The sequence below is a fragment of the Aegilops tauschii genome, chromosome 3 (assembly GCF_002575655.3).
Source record: "Aegilops tauschii subsp. strangulata cultivar AL8/78 chromosome 3, Aet v6.0, whole genome shotgun sequence".
Lineage (NCBI taxonomy): Eukaryota > Viridiplantae > Streptophyta > Magnoliopsida > Poales > Poaceae > Aegilops > Aegilops tauschii.
Window position 1 is genome coordinate 10,348,613 of NC_053037.3, and position 13,977 is coordinate 10,362,589.

Here is a 13,977-nt window from a genome sequence, read left to right on the forward strand (position 1 = left end):
GAGATGTTTGCTGTTAAATAGGCTTGTGAAATATATCTATATATGTCATATATATTTGCTGTGAAAATTGTTGGATTTAATAAAAAACAGAAAAAGAGCCAATATGCAGGCTCTTTGCCGTCTGCCACCGACGGCAACGGGCTCTTTGCCATCAGCCGCAGACGGCAAAGAAGCCACGTGGCAGCCAACTGTGCTTCCTGGGAGCTGACCCATTTGGTCAGTTTGCCTACAGTGGCAAACGGCAAAGACACTAGAAAGTTTGCCTACAGTGGCAGACGGCAAAGACACCAGAAAGTTTGCCTACAGTGGCAGACGGGAAAGACAGTAGAAAGTTTGCCATCAGTGGCAGACGACAAAGACTTGCCGTCAGCGGCGGACGGCAAAGGCCTGCCGTTAGCCACTTAACGGACTGACAGCGCAATTATTGCCGTCTGCTCTCTTTGCCATCCGCTGCAGACGGCAAAGGCCCTTTGCCGTCAGCCGCCCGGAAGCAGACGGCAAAGTAGCTCTTTGCCGGACCTTACTTTGCCGGAGCCTTTTGCCGTCCGCGGTTGACGGCAAAGGCCTTTGCCGTCCACCGTTCATGCCTTTGCCGTCCACCGTGGCAGACGGCAAAATAGCTGATTCCTGTAGTGAGTAGTGATCCAGGAGTGGATCCCTTGACAGCGGTCAAAATTATCCTTAGAAGACTAAGGAGATATTTCTCGGTTATGGAGGTGATAAAGAGTTCGTCGTAAAGAGTTACGCTCATGCAAGCTTTTACACCGATCCGGAGACTCTGAGTCTCAATATGGATACATATTGAAAGTGGGCTCAATTAGCTAGAGTATCTCTGCTACCTCTTGAGCATGCGTTGGTTTTCCCTTGAAGAGGAAAGGGTGATGCAGCAAAGTAGCGTAAGTATTTCCCTCAGTTTTTGAGAACCAAGGTATCAATCCAGTAGGAGGCCACACGCAAGTCCCTCGTACCTACACAAACAAATAAGAACCTTGCAACCAACGCGATAAAGGGGTTGTCAATCCCTTCACGGCCACTTGCAAAAGTGAGATCTGATAGAGATGATAAGATAAAATTTTTGGTATTTTTATGATAAAGATTAAAAGTAAAGATTGCAAAGTAAAAATAGATTGGAAACTTATATGATGGAAAATAGACCCGGGGGCCATAGGTTTCACTAGTGGCTTCTCTCAAGATAGCATAAGTATTACGGTGGGTGAACAAATTAATGTCGAGCAATTGATAGAATTGAGCATAGTTATGAGAATATCTAGGCATGATCATGTATATAGGCATCACGTCCGCAACAAGTAGACCGACTCCTGCCTGCATCTACTACTATTACTCCACACATCAACGGCTATCCAGCATGCATCTAGAGTATTAAGTTCATAAGAACAGAGTAACGCATTAGGCAAGATGACATGATGTAGAGGGACAAACTCAAGCAATATGATATAAACCCCATCTTTTTATCCTCGATGGCAACAATACAATACGTGTCGTTTCGCCTACTATCACTGGGATCGAGCAACGCAAGATTGAACCCAAAGCTAAGCACTTCTCCCATTGGAAGAAAGATCAATCTAGTAGGCCAAACCAAACTGATAATTCGAAGAGACTTGCAAAGATAACCAATCATACATAAAAGAATTCAGAGAAGATTCAAATATTGTTCATAGATAATCTTGATCATAAACTCACAATCATCGGATGTCGACAAACAGACCGCAAAAGGAGTAACATCGGATAGATCTCCAAGAAGATCGAGGAGAACTTTGTAGTGAGATCCAAAGAGAGAGAAGAAGCCATCTAGCTAATAACTATGGACCCGAAGGTCTGTGGTAAACTACTCACACATCATCGGAGAAGCTATGGTGTTGACGTAGAAGCCATCCGTGATCGATGCCCCCTCCGACGGAGTGCCGGAAAAGGACCCAAGATGGGATCTCACGGGTATAGAAGGTTGCGGCGGTGGAAATAGGGTTTCATGGTGCTCCTGGATGGTTTCGGGGTACGTAGGTATATATAGGAGGAAGAAGTAGGTCGGTGGAGCCACGAGGGTGGGGGGCACGCCGGGGGGGGGGGGGGGCAGGCGCGCCTCCCTGCCTCGTGGCCTCCTTGGTTGTTTCTTGACGTCCACTCCAAGTCCTCTCGATCATGTTTGTTCCAAAAATAACTCTCCCGAAGGTTTCATTCCGTTTGGACTCCGTTTGATATTCCTTTTCTGCAAAACACTGAAATAGGCAAAAAAACAGCAATTTGCACTGGGCCTTGGGTTAGTAGGTTAGTCCCAAAAATAATATAAAGTGTATAATAAAGCCCATTAAACATCCAAAACAGAATATATAGTAGCATGGAACAATCAAAAATTATAGATACGTTGGAGACGTATCAAGCATCCCCAAGCTTAATTCCTGCTCGTCCTCGAGTAGGTAAATGATAAAAACAGAATTTTTGATGTCGAATGCTTTCTAGCATATTCTTCAATGTAATTTTCTTTATTGTGGCATGAATGTTCAGATCCGAAAGATTCAAGATAAAAGTTTAATGTTGACATAAAAATAATAATACTTCAAGCATGCTAACCAAGCAATTATGTCTTATCAAAATACATAGCCAAAGAAAGCTTATCCCTACAAAATCATATAGTTTGGCCATGCTTCATTTTCGTCACACAAAATGCTCTCATCATGCACAACCCCGATGACAAGCCAAGCAATTGTTTCATACTTAGCCTTTTCAAACTCTTTCAACTTTTACGCAATATATGAGCGCGAGCCATGGACATAACACTATGGGTGGAATAGAATATAACGATTGAGGTTGTGTGAGGAGACAAAAAAGGGAGAAAGTCTCACATTGACGCGGCTAATCAACAGGCTATGGAGATGCCCACCGATTGATGTCAATGCAAGGAGTAGGGATTGCCATGCAACGGATGCACTAGAGCTATAAATATCTGAAAGCTCAACAAAAGAAACTAAGTGGGTGTGCATCCAACTTGCTTTCTCACGAAGACCTAGGGCATTTGAGGCAGCCCATCATTGGAATATACAAGCCAAGTTCTATAATGAAAAATTCCCACTAGTATATGAAAGTGACAAAATAAGAGACTCTCTATCATGAAGATCATGGTGCTACTTTGAAGCACAAGCGTGGAAAAAGGATAGTAACATTGTCCCTTCTCTCTTTTTCTCTCATTTTTTTCTTTTTTTCTTTCGTCCGGAGTCTCATCTCGACTTATGGGGAATCATAGTCTCCATCATCCTTTCCTCACATGGGATGTGACGCCCCCGATTCAATCGTACACTAATCATGCATGCAAACGTGTACGATCAAGATCAGGGACTCACGGGAAGATATCACAACACAACTCTAAAACATAAATAAGTCATACAAGCATCATAATACAAGCCAGGGGCCTCGAAGGCTCGAATACAAGTGCTCGATCATAGACGAGTTTGCGGAAGCAACAATATCTGAGTACAGACATAAGTAAACAAGTTGCCATAAGATGGCTAGCAGAAACTGGGATACAGATCGAAAGAGGCGCAGGCCTCCTGCCTGGGATCCTCCTAAACTACTCCTGGTCGTCGTCAGCGACCTGCACGTAGTAGTAGGCACCTCCGGTGTGGTAGGAGTCATCGTCGACGATGGCGTCTGGCTCCTGGGCTCCAGCATCTGGTTGCGACAACCAGGTATAACGGAAAGGGGGAAAAGACGGAGAAAGGCAACCGCGAGTACTCATCCAAAGTACTCGCAAGCAAGGATCTACACTACATATGCATGGGCATCTGTGTAAAGGGGCAATATCGGTGGACTGAACTGCAGAATGCCAGAATAAGAGGGGGACAGCTAGTCCTGTCGAAGACTACGCTTATGGCAGCCTCCATCTTGTAGCATGTAGAAGAGAGTAGATGGTAAGTTCACCAAGTAGCATTGCATAGCATAAACCTACCCGGCGATCCTCCCCTCGTCGCCCTGTGTGAGAGCGATCACCGAGTTATATCTGGCACTTGGAAGGGTGTGTTTTATTAAGTATTCGGTTCTAGTTGTCATAAGGTCAAGGTACAACTCCGGGTCGCCTGTTACCGTAGACACGGCTATTCGAATAGATCAACTTCCCTGCAGGAGTGCACCACATTACCCGACACGCTCGATCCCTCTGGCCGGGCACACTTTCCTGGGTCATGTCCGGCCTCGGGAGATCAACATGTCGTAGCCCCACCTAGGCTCAATAGAGAGGTCAGCACGCCGGTCTAAATCCTATGCGCGCAGGGGTCTGGGACCATCGCCCATTGCACACCTGCATGTTGCGAGGGCGGCGGGAAGCAGACCTAGCCCCCTTAATACAAGCGCATGCTTACGTTCCAATCCGGTGCGCACCGCTCAGTCACTGACGTCAAAGAGAGCTTCGGCCGATACCACGATGCCGGTTGCCCATATCTTGTCCCACGTGGCGGTTAATGCGTATAAGGTCAGCGACCCAACTCAGATCAAATACCAAGATCTCGTTAAGCGTGTTATTAAGAAGTAACCGCGGACGCCGACCAGGGCCAGGCCCACCTCTCTCCTAGGTGGTCTCAACCTGCCCTGTCGCTCCGCCACAAAGTAATAGTCGGGAGCCTTCGGGAACCCAGGCCCACCTCTACCGGTGGAGCCACCTGTCCTTCTAGCCCCCCACATCGGAATTAAATGCGGGTACTCAACGAGCCGACCCGACTTTAGTCACCACCTGTATAGTATGTATGTATATATGTATATACCCGTGATCACCTCCCGAGTGATCACAGCCCGATAGTATTGCATGACAGACAGACAAGAATGTAGGGCCACTGATGGATACTAGCATCCTATACTAAGCATTTAGGATTGCATGTAAGGGTAACAACGGTAGCAACAATGACAGGCTATGCAGCAGAATAGGATTAATCGAAAGCAGTAACATGCTACACTACTCTAATGCAAGCAGTAGAGAGAAGGAATAGGCGATATCTGGTGGTCAAGGGGGGGGCTTGCCTGGTTGCTCTGGCAAGGAGGGGTCATCAACAACGTAGTCCAACGGGGCACCAGCAGCGGCGTCGGTTTCGGTGTCTAACGAGAGAAGAGGGGGAAGAAACAATAAATATAATGCAAACATATGCATAACGATGCATGACAATACATTGAGCGGTGCTAGGTGTGCCCTAACGCGGTAGGAGGTGATACGATGAAGGGGGGAAACATCCGGGAAAGTATCCCCGGTGTTTCGCGTTTTCAGACAGATGAACCGGAGGGGAAAAGTTGCGTGTTCGCTATGCTAGGGATGTGTGGCAGACGAACTGGCTGCGAAATCGGATTCGTCCCGTCGTTCTGAGCAACTTTCATGTACAAAGTTCTTTCATCCGAGCTACGCTTTATTTTATATTGATTTAAAAAGGATTTAATCATTTTTAGAATTTATTTAATTATTTTACATCAACATTATCCAAAATAGTGCATGCTGACGTCATCATAATGTCAGCATGACGTCAGCAGTCAACAGGGCGTTGACTGGGTCAATCAGACGTGTGGGTCCCACATGTCATTGTCTGTTAACTAATTAACCAAGTTAATTCGATTAATTAACAGATTAGTTAGGTTAGTTATTTAATTAGGTTTATAAAACACAATTAATTAAGTTAATTAATCTAATTAATTGATTAATTAATTAATATATATATATATATTTATTTTCTCAATTCTCTTCTTGTTGGAAATATGCTCTAGAGGCAATAATAAAATGGTTATTATTATATTTCCTTGTTCATGATAATTGTCTATTGTTCATGCTATAATTGTGTTATCCGGAAATCGTAATACATGTCTGAATACATAGACCACAACATGTCCCTAGTGAGCCTCTAGTTGACTAGCTCGTTGATCAACAGATAGTCATGGTTTCCTGACTATGGACATTGGATGTCATTGATAACGGGATCACATCATTAGGAGAATGATGTGATGGAGAAGACCCAATCCTAAGCATAGCACAAGATCGTGTAGTTCGTTTGCTAGAGCTTTTCCAAATGTCAAGTATCATTTCCTTAGACCATGAGATTGTGCAACTCCCGGATACCATAGGAGTGCTTTGGGTGTGCCAAACGTCACAACGTAACTGGGTGGCTATAAAGGTGCACTACGGGTATCTCCGAAAGTGTCTGTTGGGTTGGCACGAATCGAGACTGGGATTTGTCACTCCGTATGATGGAGAGGTATCTCTGGGCCCACTCGGTAATGCATCATCATAATGAGCTCAATGTGACCAAGTGTTTGGTCACGGGATCATGCATTACGGTACGAGTAGAGTGACTTGCTGGTAACGAGATTGAACAAGGTATTGGGATACCGACGATCGAATCTCGGGCAAGTAACGTACCGATTGACAAAGGGAATCGTATACGGGATTGATTGAATCCTCGACATCGTGGTTCATCCGATGAGATCATCATGGAACATGTGGGAGCCAACATGGGTATCCAGATCCCGCTGTTGGTTATTGACCGGAGAGTCGTCTCGGTCATGTCTGCATGTCTCCCGAACCCGTAGGGTCTACACACTTAAGGTTCGGTGACGCTAGGGTTGTAGAGATATTAGTATGCGGAAATCTGAAAGTTGTTCGGAGTCCCGGATGAGATCCTGGATGTCACGAGGAGTTCTGGAATGGTCCGGAGGTGAAGAATTATATATAGGAAGTCCAGTTTCGGCCACCGGGAAAGTTTCGGGGGTCACCGGTATTGTACTGGGACCACCGGAAGGGTCCCGGGGGTCCACCGGGTGGGGCCACCTATCCCGGAGGGCCCCATGGGCTGAAGTGGGAAGGGAACGAGCCCCTGGTGGGCTGGTGCGCCCCCCCATGGGCCTCCCCTGCGCCTAGGGTTGGAAACCCTGGGGGTGGGGGGGCGCCCCACCTGACTTGGGGGGCAAGTCCCCCCTTGGCCGCCGCCCCCCCCTTTAGATGGGATCTCCAGGGGGCCGGCGCCCCCCCAGGACCCCTATATATAGTGGAGGGGAGGGAGGGCAGCAGCACCCAAGCCCCTAGCGCCTCCCTCTCCCTCCCGTGACACCTCTCCCTCTCGCTGAGCTCGGCGAAGCCCTGCCGAGATCCCCGCTGCTTCCACCACCACGCCGTCGTGCTGCGGGATCTCCATCAACCTCTCCCTCCCCCTTGCTGGATCAAGAAGGAGGAGACGTCTTCCCCTACCGTACGTGTGTTGAATGCGGAGGTGCCGTCCGTTCGGCGCTCGGTCATCGGTGATTTGGATCACGACGAGTACGACTCCATCAACCCCGTTCACTTGAACGCTTCCGCTCGCGATCTACAAGGGTATGTAGATGCACTCCTCTCTCTCTCGTTGCTAGATGACTCCATAGATTGATCTTGGTGATGCGTAGAAAATTTTAAATTTCTGCAACGATCCCCAACAGTGGCATCATGAGCTAGGTCTATGCGTAGTTTCTATGCACGAGTAGAACACAAAGCAGTTGTGGGCGTCGATATTGTCAATTTACTTGCCGTTACTAGTCTTATCTTGATTCGGCGGCATCGTGGGATGAAGCGGCCCGGACCGACCTTACACGTACGCTTACGTGAGACAGGTTCCACCGACTGACATGCACTAGTTGCATAAGGTGGCTAGCGGGTGTCTGTCTCTCCCACTTTAGTCGGATCGGATTCGATGAAAAGGGTCCTTATGAAGGGTAAATAGAAATTGGCATATCACATTGTGGTTTTGGCGTAGGTAAGAAACGTTCTTGCTTAGAAACCTATAACAGCCACGTAAAATTTTTGAAACAACAATTAGAGGACGTCTAACTTGTTTTTGCAGCATATGCCGTGTGATGTGATATGGCCAAAAGGATGTGATGAATGATATATGTGATGTATGAGATTGATCATGTTCTTGTAATAGGAATCACGACTTGCATGTCGATGAGTATGACAACCGGCAGGAGCCATAGGAGTTGTCTTAATTTATTTATGACCTGCGTGTCAACATATAACGTCATGTAATTACTTTACTTTATTGCTAAACCGTTAGCCATAGTAGTAGAAGTAATAAATGACGAGACAACTTCATGAAGACACGATGATGGAGATCATGGTGTCATGCCGGTGACGAGGATGATCATGGCGCCGCGAAGATGGAGATCAAAAGGAGCAAAATGATATTGGCCATATCATGTCACTATTTGATTGCATGTGATGTTTATCATGTTTTACATCTTATTTGCTTAGAACGACGGTAGCTTAAATAAGATGATCCCTCGAAATAATTTCAAGAAAGTATTCCCCCTAACTGTGCACCGTTGCGAAGGTTCGTTGTTTCGAAGAACCACGTGATGATCGGGTGTGATAGATTCTAACGTTCGAATACAACGGGTGTAAGCTAGATTTACACACGCAATACACTTAGGTTGACTTGACGAGCCTAGCATGTACAGACATGGCCTCGGAACACGGAAGACCGAAAGGTCGAGCATGAGTCGTATAGAAGATACGATCAACATGAAGATGTTCACCTATGTTGACTAGTCCGTCTCACGTGATGATCGGACACGGCCCAGTTGACTCGGATCATGTTTCACTTAGATGACCAGAGGGATGTCTATCTGAGTGGGACTTCATTGAATAATTTGATTAGATGAACTTAATTATCATGAACTTAGTCTAAAATGTTTACAATATGTCTTGTAGATCAAATGGCCCACGCTAATGTTGCCCTCAACTTCGACGCGTTCCTAGAGAAAACCAAGCTGAAAGATGATGGCAACAACTATACGGACTGGGTCCGGAACCTGAGGATCATCCTCATACCTGCCAAGAAAGATTATGTCCTAGAAGCACCGCTAGGTGACGCACCCATCCCAGAGAACCAAGACGTTATGAACGCTTGGCAGCAGCGTGCTGATGATTACTCCCTCGTTCAGTGCGGCATGCTTTACAGCTTAGAACCGGGGCTCCAAAAGCGTTTTGAGCAACACGGAGCATATGAGCTGTTCGAAGAGCTGAAAATGGTTTTCCAAGCTCATGCCCGGGTCGAGAGATATGAAGTCTCCGACAAGTTCTTCAGTTGTAAGATGGAGGAAAATAGTTCTGTTAGTGAGCGCATACTCAAAATGTCTGGGTTACACAACCGCTTGACTCAGCTGGGAGTTAATCTCCCGGATGACGCGGTCATTGACAGAATCCTTCAGTTGCTTCCACCGAGCTACAAGAGCTTTGTGATGAACTTCAATATGCAGGGGATGGAAAAGACCATTCCTGAGGTATATTCAATGCTGAAATCAGCGGAGGTGGAGATAAAAAAGGAACATCAAGTGTTGATGGTGAATAAAACCACTAAGTTCAAGAAAGGCAAGGGTAAGAAGAACTTCAAGAAGGACGGCAAGGGAGTTGCCGCGCCCGGTAAGCCAGTTGCCGAGGAGAAGCCAAAGAATGGACCCAAGCCTGAGACTGAGTGCTTTTATTGCAAGGGAAGTGGTCACTGGAAGCGGAACTGCCCCAAGTACTTGGCGGACAAGAAGGCCGGCAACACCAAAGGTATATGTGATATACATGTTATTGATGTGTACCTTACCAGCACTCGTAGTAGCTCCTGGGTATTTGATACCGGTGCGGTTTCTCATATTTGTAACTGAAAGCAAGAGCTGCGGAATAAACGGAGACTGGCAAAGGACGAGGTGACGATGCACGTCGGGAATGGTTCCAAGGTCGATGTGATCGCCGTCGGCACGCTACCTCTACATTTACCTACGGGATTAGTTTTAAACCTCAATAATTGTTATTTAGTGCCAGCTTTGAGCATGAACATTGTATCAGGATCTCATTTAATTCGAGATGGCTACTCATTTAAATCCGAGAATAATGGTTGTTCTATTTATATGAGAGATATGTTTTATGGTCATGCCCCGCTGGTTAATGGTTTATTCTTAATGAATCTCGAACGTAGTGTTACACATATTCATAGTGTGAATACCAAAAGATGTAAGGTTGATAATGATAGTCCCACATACTTGTGGCACTGCCATCTTGGTCACATTGGTGTCAAACGCATGAAGAAGCTCCATGCAGATGGACTTTTGGAGTCTCTTGATTACGAATCATTTGACACATGCGAACCATGCCTCATGGGTAAGATGACCAAGACTCCATTCTCCGGAACAATGGAGCGAGCAACCAACTTATTGGAAATCATACATACTGATGTGTGCGGTCCAATGAGTGTTGAGGCTCGCGGTGGCTATCGTTATGTTCTCACTCTCACTGATGACTTGAGTAGATATGGGTATGTCTACCTAATGAAACACAAGTCTGAGACCTTTGAAAAGTTCAAGGAATTTCAGAGTGAGGTTGAGTATCAACGTGACAGGAAAATAAAGTTCTTACGATCAGATCGTGGAGGGGAATACTTGAGTCACGAATTTGGCACACACTTAAGGAAATGTGGAATAGTTTCACAACTCACGCCGCCTGGAACACCTCAGCGAAATGGTGTGTCCGAACGTCGTAATCGCACTCTATTGGATATGGTGCGATCTATGATGTCTCTTACCGATCTACCGCTCTCATTTTGGGGCTATGCTTTAGAGACTGCCGCATTCACTTTAAATAGGCCTCCGTCGAAATCCGTTGAGACGACACCGTATGAATTATGGTTTGGGAAGAAACCTAAGCTGTCGTTTCTAAAAGTTTGGGGATGCAATGCTTATGTCAAGAAACTTCAACCTGAAAAGCTCGAACCCAAGTCGGAGAAATGCGTCTTCATAGGATTCCCTAAGGAAACCATTGGGTATACCTTCTACCTTAGATCCGAAGGAAAGATCTTTGTTGCTAAGAATGGATCCTTTCTGGAGAAAGAGTTTCTCTCGAAAGAAGTAAGTGGGAGGAAGGTAGAGCTTGATGAAGTACTGCCTCTTGAAGCGGAAAGTAGCGCAGCTCAGGAAAATGTTCCTGTGATGCATGCACCGACTAGAGAGGAAGTTAATGATGATGATGATCAAGGTACTTCGGATCAAGCTCCTACTGAATTTCGTAGGTCCACAAGGACACGTTCCACGCCAGAGTGGTACGGCAACCCTGTCTTGGGAATCATGTTGTTAGACAACGCTGAACCTTCGAACTATGAAGAAGCAATGGCGGGCCCAGATTCCGACAAATGGCTAGAAGCCATGAAATCCGAGATAGGATCCATGTATGAAAACGAAGTATGGACTTTGACTGACTTGCCCGATGATCGGCGAGCCATAGAAAATAAATGGATCTTTAAGAAGAAGACAGACACGGATGGTAATGTGACCATCTATAAGGCTCGACTTGTCGCTAAGGGTTATCGACAAGTTCAAGGGGTTGACTACGATGAGACTTTCTCACCCGTAGCGAAGCTGAAGTCCGTCCGAATCATGTTAGCAATTGCCGCATTCTATGATTATGATATATGTCAAATGGACGTCAAAACGGCATTCCTTAACGGCTTTTTGAAGGAAGAATTGTATATGATGCAGCCGGAAGGTTTTGTCGATCCTAAGAATGCTAACAAGGTATGCAAGCTCCAGCGCTCCATCTATGGGCTGGTGCAAGCATCTCGGAGTTGGAACATTCGATTTGATGAGATGATCAAAGCGTTTGGGTTTACACAGACTTATGGAGAAGCCTGTGTTTACAAGAAAGTGAGTGGGAGCTCTGTAGCATTTCTCATATTATATGTGGATGACATACTGTTGATGGGAAATGATATAGAATTCTTGGGAAGCATAAAGGCCTACTTGAACAAGTGTTTTTCAATGAAGGACCTTGGAGAAGCTGCTTATATATTAGGCATCAAGATCTATAGATATAGATCAAGACGCCTCATTGGTCTTTCACAAAGTACGTACCTTGACAAGATATTGAAGAAGTTCAATATGGATCAGTCCAAGAAGGGGTTCTTGCCTGTATTGCAAGGTGTGCAATTGAGCACGACTCAATGCCCGACCATGGCAGAAGATAGAGAAAAGATGAGTGTCGTCCCCTATGCCTTGGCCATAGGGTCTATTATGTATGCCATGCTGTGTACCAGACCTGATGTAAACCTTGCCGTAAGTTTGGTAGGAAGGTACCAAAGTAACCCCGGCATGGAACACTGGACAGCGGTCAAGAATATCCTGAAGTACCTGAAGAGGACTAAGGATATGTTTCTCATTTATGGAGGTGACGAAGAGCTCGTCGTAAAGGATTACGTCGATGGTAGCTTCGACACAGATCTGGATGACTCTAAGTCACAAACCGGATACGTGTATATTTTGAATGGTGGGGCCGTAAGCTGGTGCAGTTGCAAGCAAAGCGTTGTGGCAGGATCTACATGTGAAGCGGCCTCAGAGGCAACACAAGAAGCAATCTGGATGAAGGAGTTCATTACCGACCTAGGAGTTATTCCCAATGCGTCGGGCCCGATGACTCTCTTCTGTGACAACACTGGAGCTATTGCCCTTGCCAAGGAGCCCAGGTTTCACAGGAAGACCAGGCATATCAAGCGTCGCTTCAACTCCATTCGTGAAAATGTTCAAAATGGAGACATAGATATTTGTAAAGTACATACGGACCTGAATGTAGCAGATCCGTTGACTAAACCTCTCCCTAGAGCAAAACATGATCAACACCAGAACTCTATGGGTGTTCGATTCATCACAATGTAACTAGATTATTGACTCTAGTGCAAGTGGGAGACTGTTGGAAATATGCCCTAGAGGCAATAATAAAATGGTTATTATTATATTTCCTTGTTCATGATAATTGTCTATTGTTCATGCTATAATTGTGTTATCCGGAAATCGTAATACATGTGTGAATACATAGACCACAACATGTCCCTAGTGAGCCTCTAGTTGACTAGCTCGTTGATTAACAGATAGTCATGGTTTCCTGACTATGGACATTGGATGTCATTGATAACGGGATCACATCATTAGGAGAATGATGTGATGGACAAGACCCAATCCTAAGCATAGCACAAGATCGTGTAGTTCGTTTGCTAGAGCTTTTCCAAATGTTAAGTATCATTTCCTTAGACCATGAGATTGTGCAACTCCCGGATACCATAGGAGTGCTTTGGGTGTGCCAAACGTCACAACGTAACTGGGTGGCTATAAAGGTGCACTACGGGTATCTCCGAAAGTGTCTGTTGGGTTGGCACGAATCGAGACTGGGATTTGTCACTCCGTATGACGGAGAGGTATCTCTGGGCCCACTCGGTAATGCATCATCATAATGAGCTCAATGTGACCAAGTGTTTGGTCACAGGATCATGCATTACGGTACGAGTAAAGTGACTTGCCGGTAACGAGATTGAACAAGGTATTGGGATACCGACGATCGAATCTCGGGCAAGTAACGTACCGATTGACAAAGGGAATTGTATACGGGATTGATTGAATCCTCGACATCATGGTTCATCCGACGAGATCATCGTGGAATATGTGGGAGCCAACATGGGTTTCCAGATCCCGCTGTTGGTTATTGACCGGAGAGTCGTCTCGGTCATGTCTGCATGTCTCCCGAACCCGTAGGGTCTACACACTTAAGGTTCGGTGACGCTAGGGTTGTAGAGATATTAGTATGCGGAAATCCGAAAGTTGTCCGGAGTCCCGGATGAGATCCCGGACGTCACGAGGAGTTCCGAAATAGTCCGGAGGTGAAGAATTATATATAGGAAGTCCAGTTTCAGCCACCGAGAAAGTTTCGGGGGTCACCGGTATTGTACCGGGACCACCGGAAGGGTCCCGGGGGTCCACCGGGTGGGACCACCTATCCCGAAGGGCCCCATGGGCTGAAGTGGGAAGGGAACCAGCCCCTGGTGGGCTGGTGCGCCCCCCCTAGGGTTGGAAACCCTAGGGGTGGGGGGGCGCCCCACCTGACTTGGGGGGCAAGTCCCCCCTTGGCCGCCGGCCCCCCTTTTAGATGGGATCTCCAGGGGGCCGGCG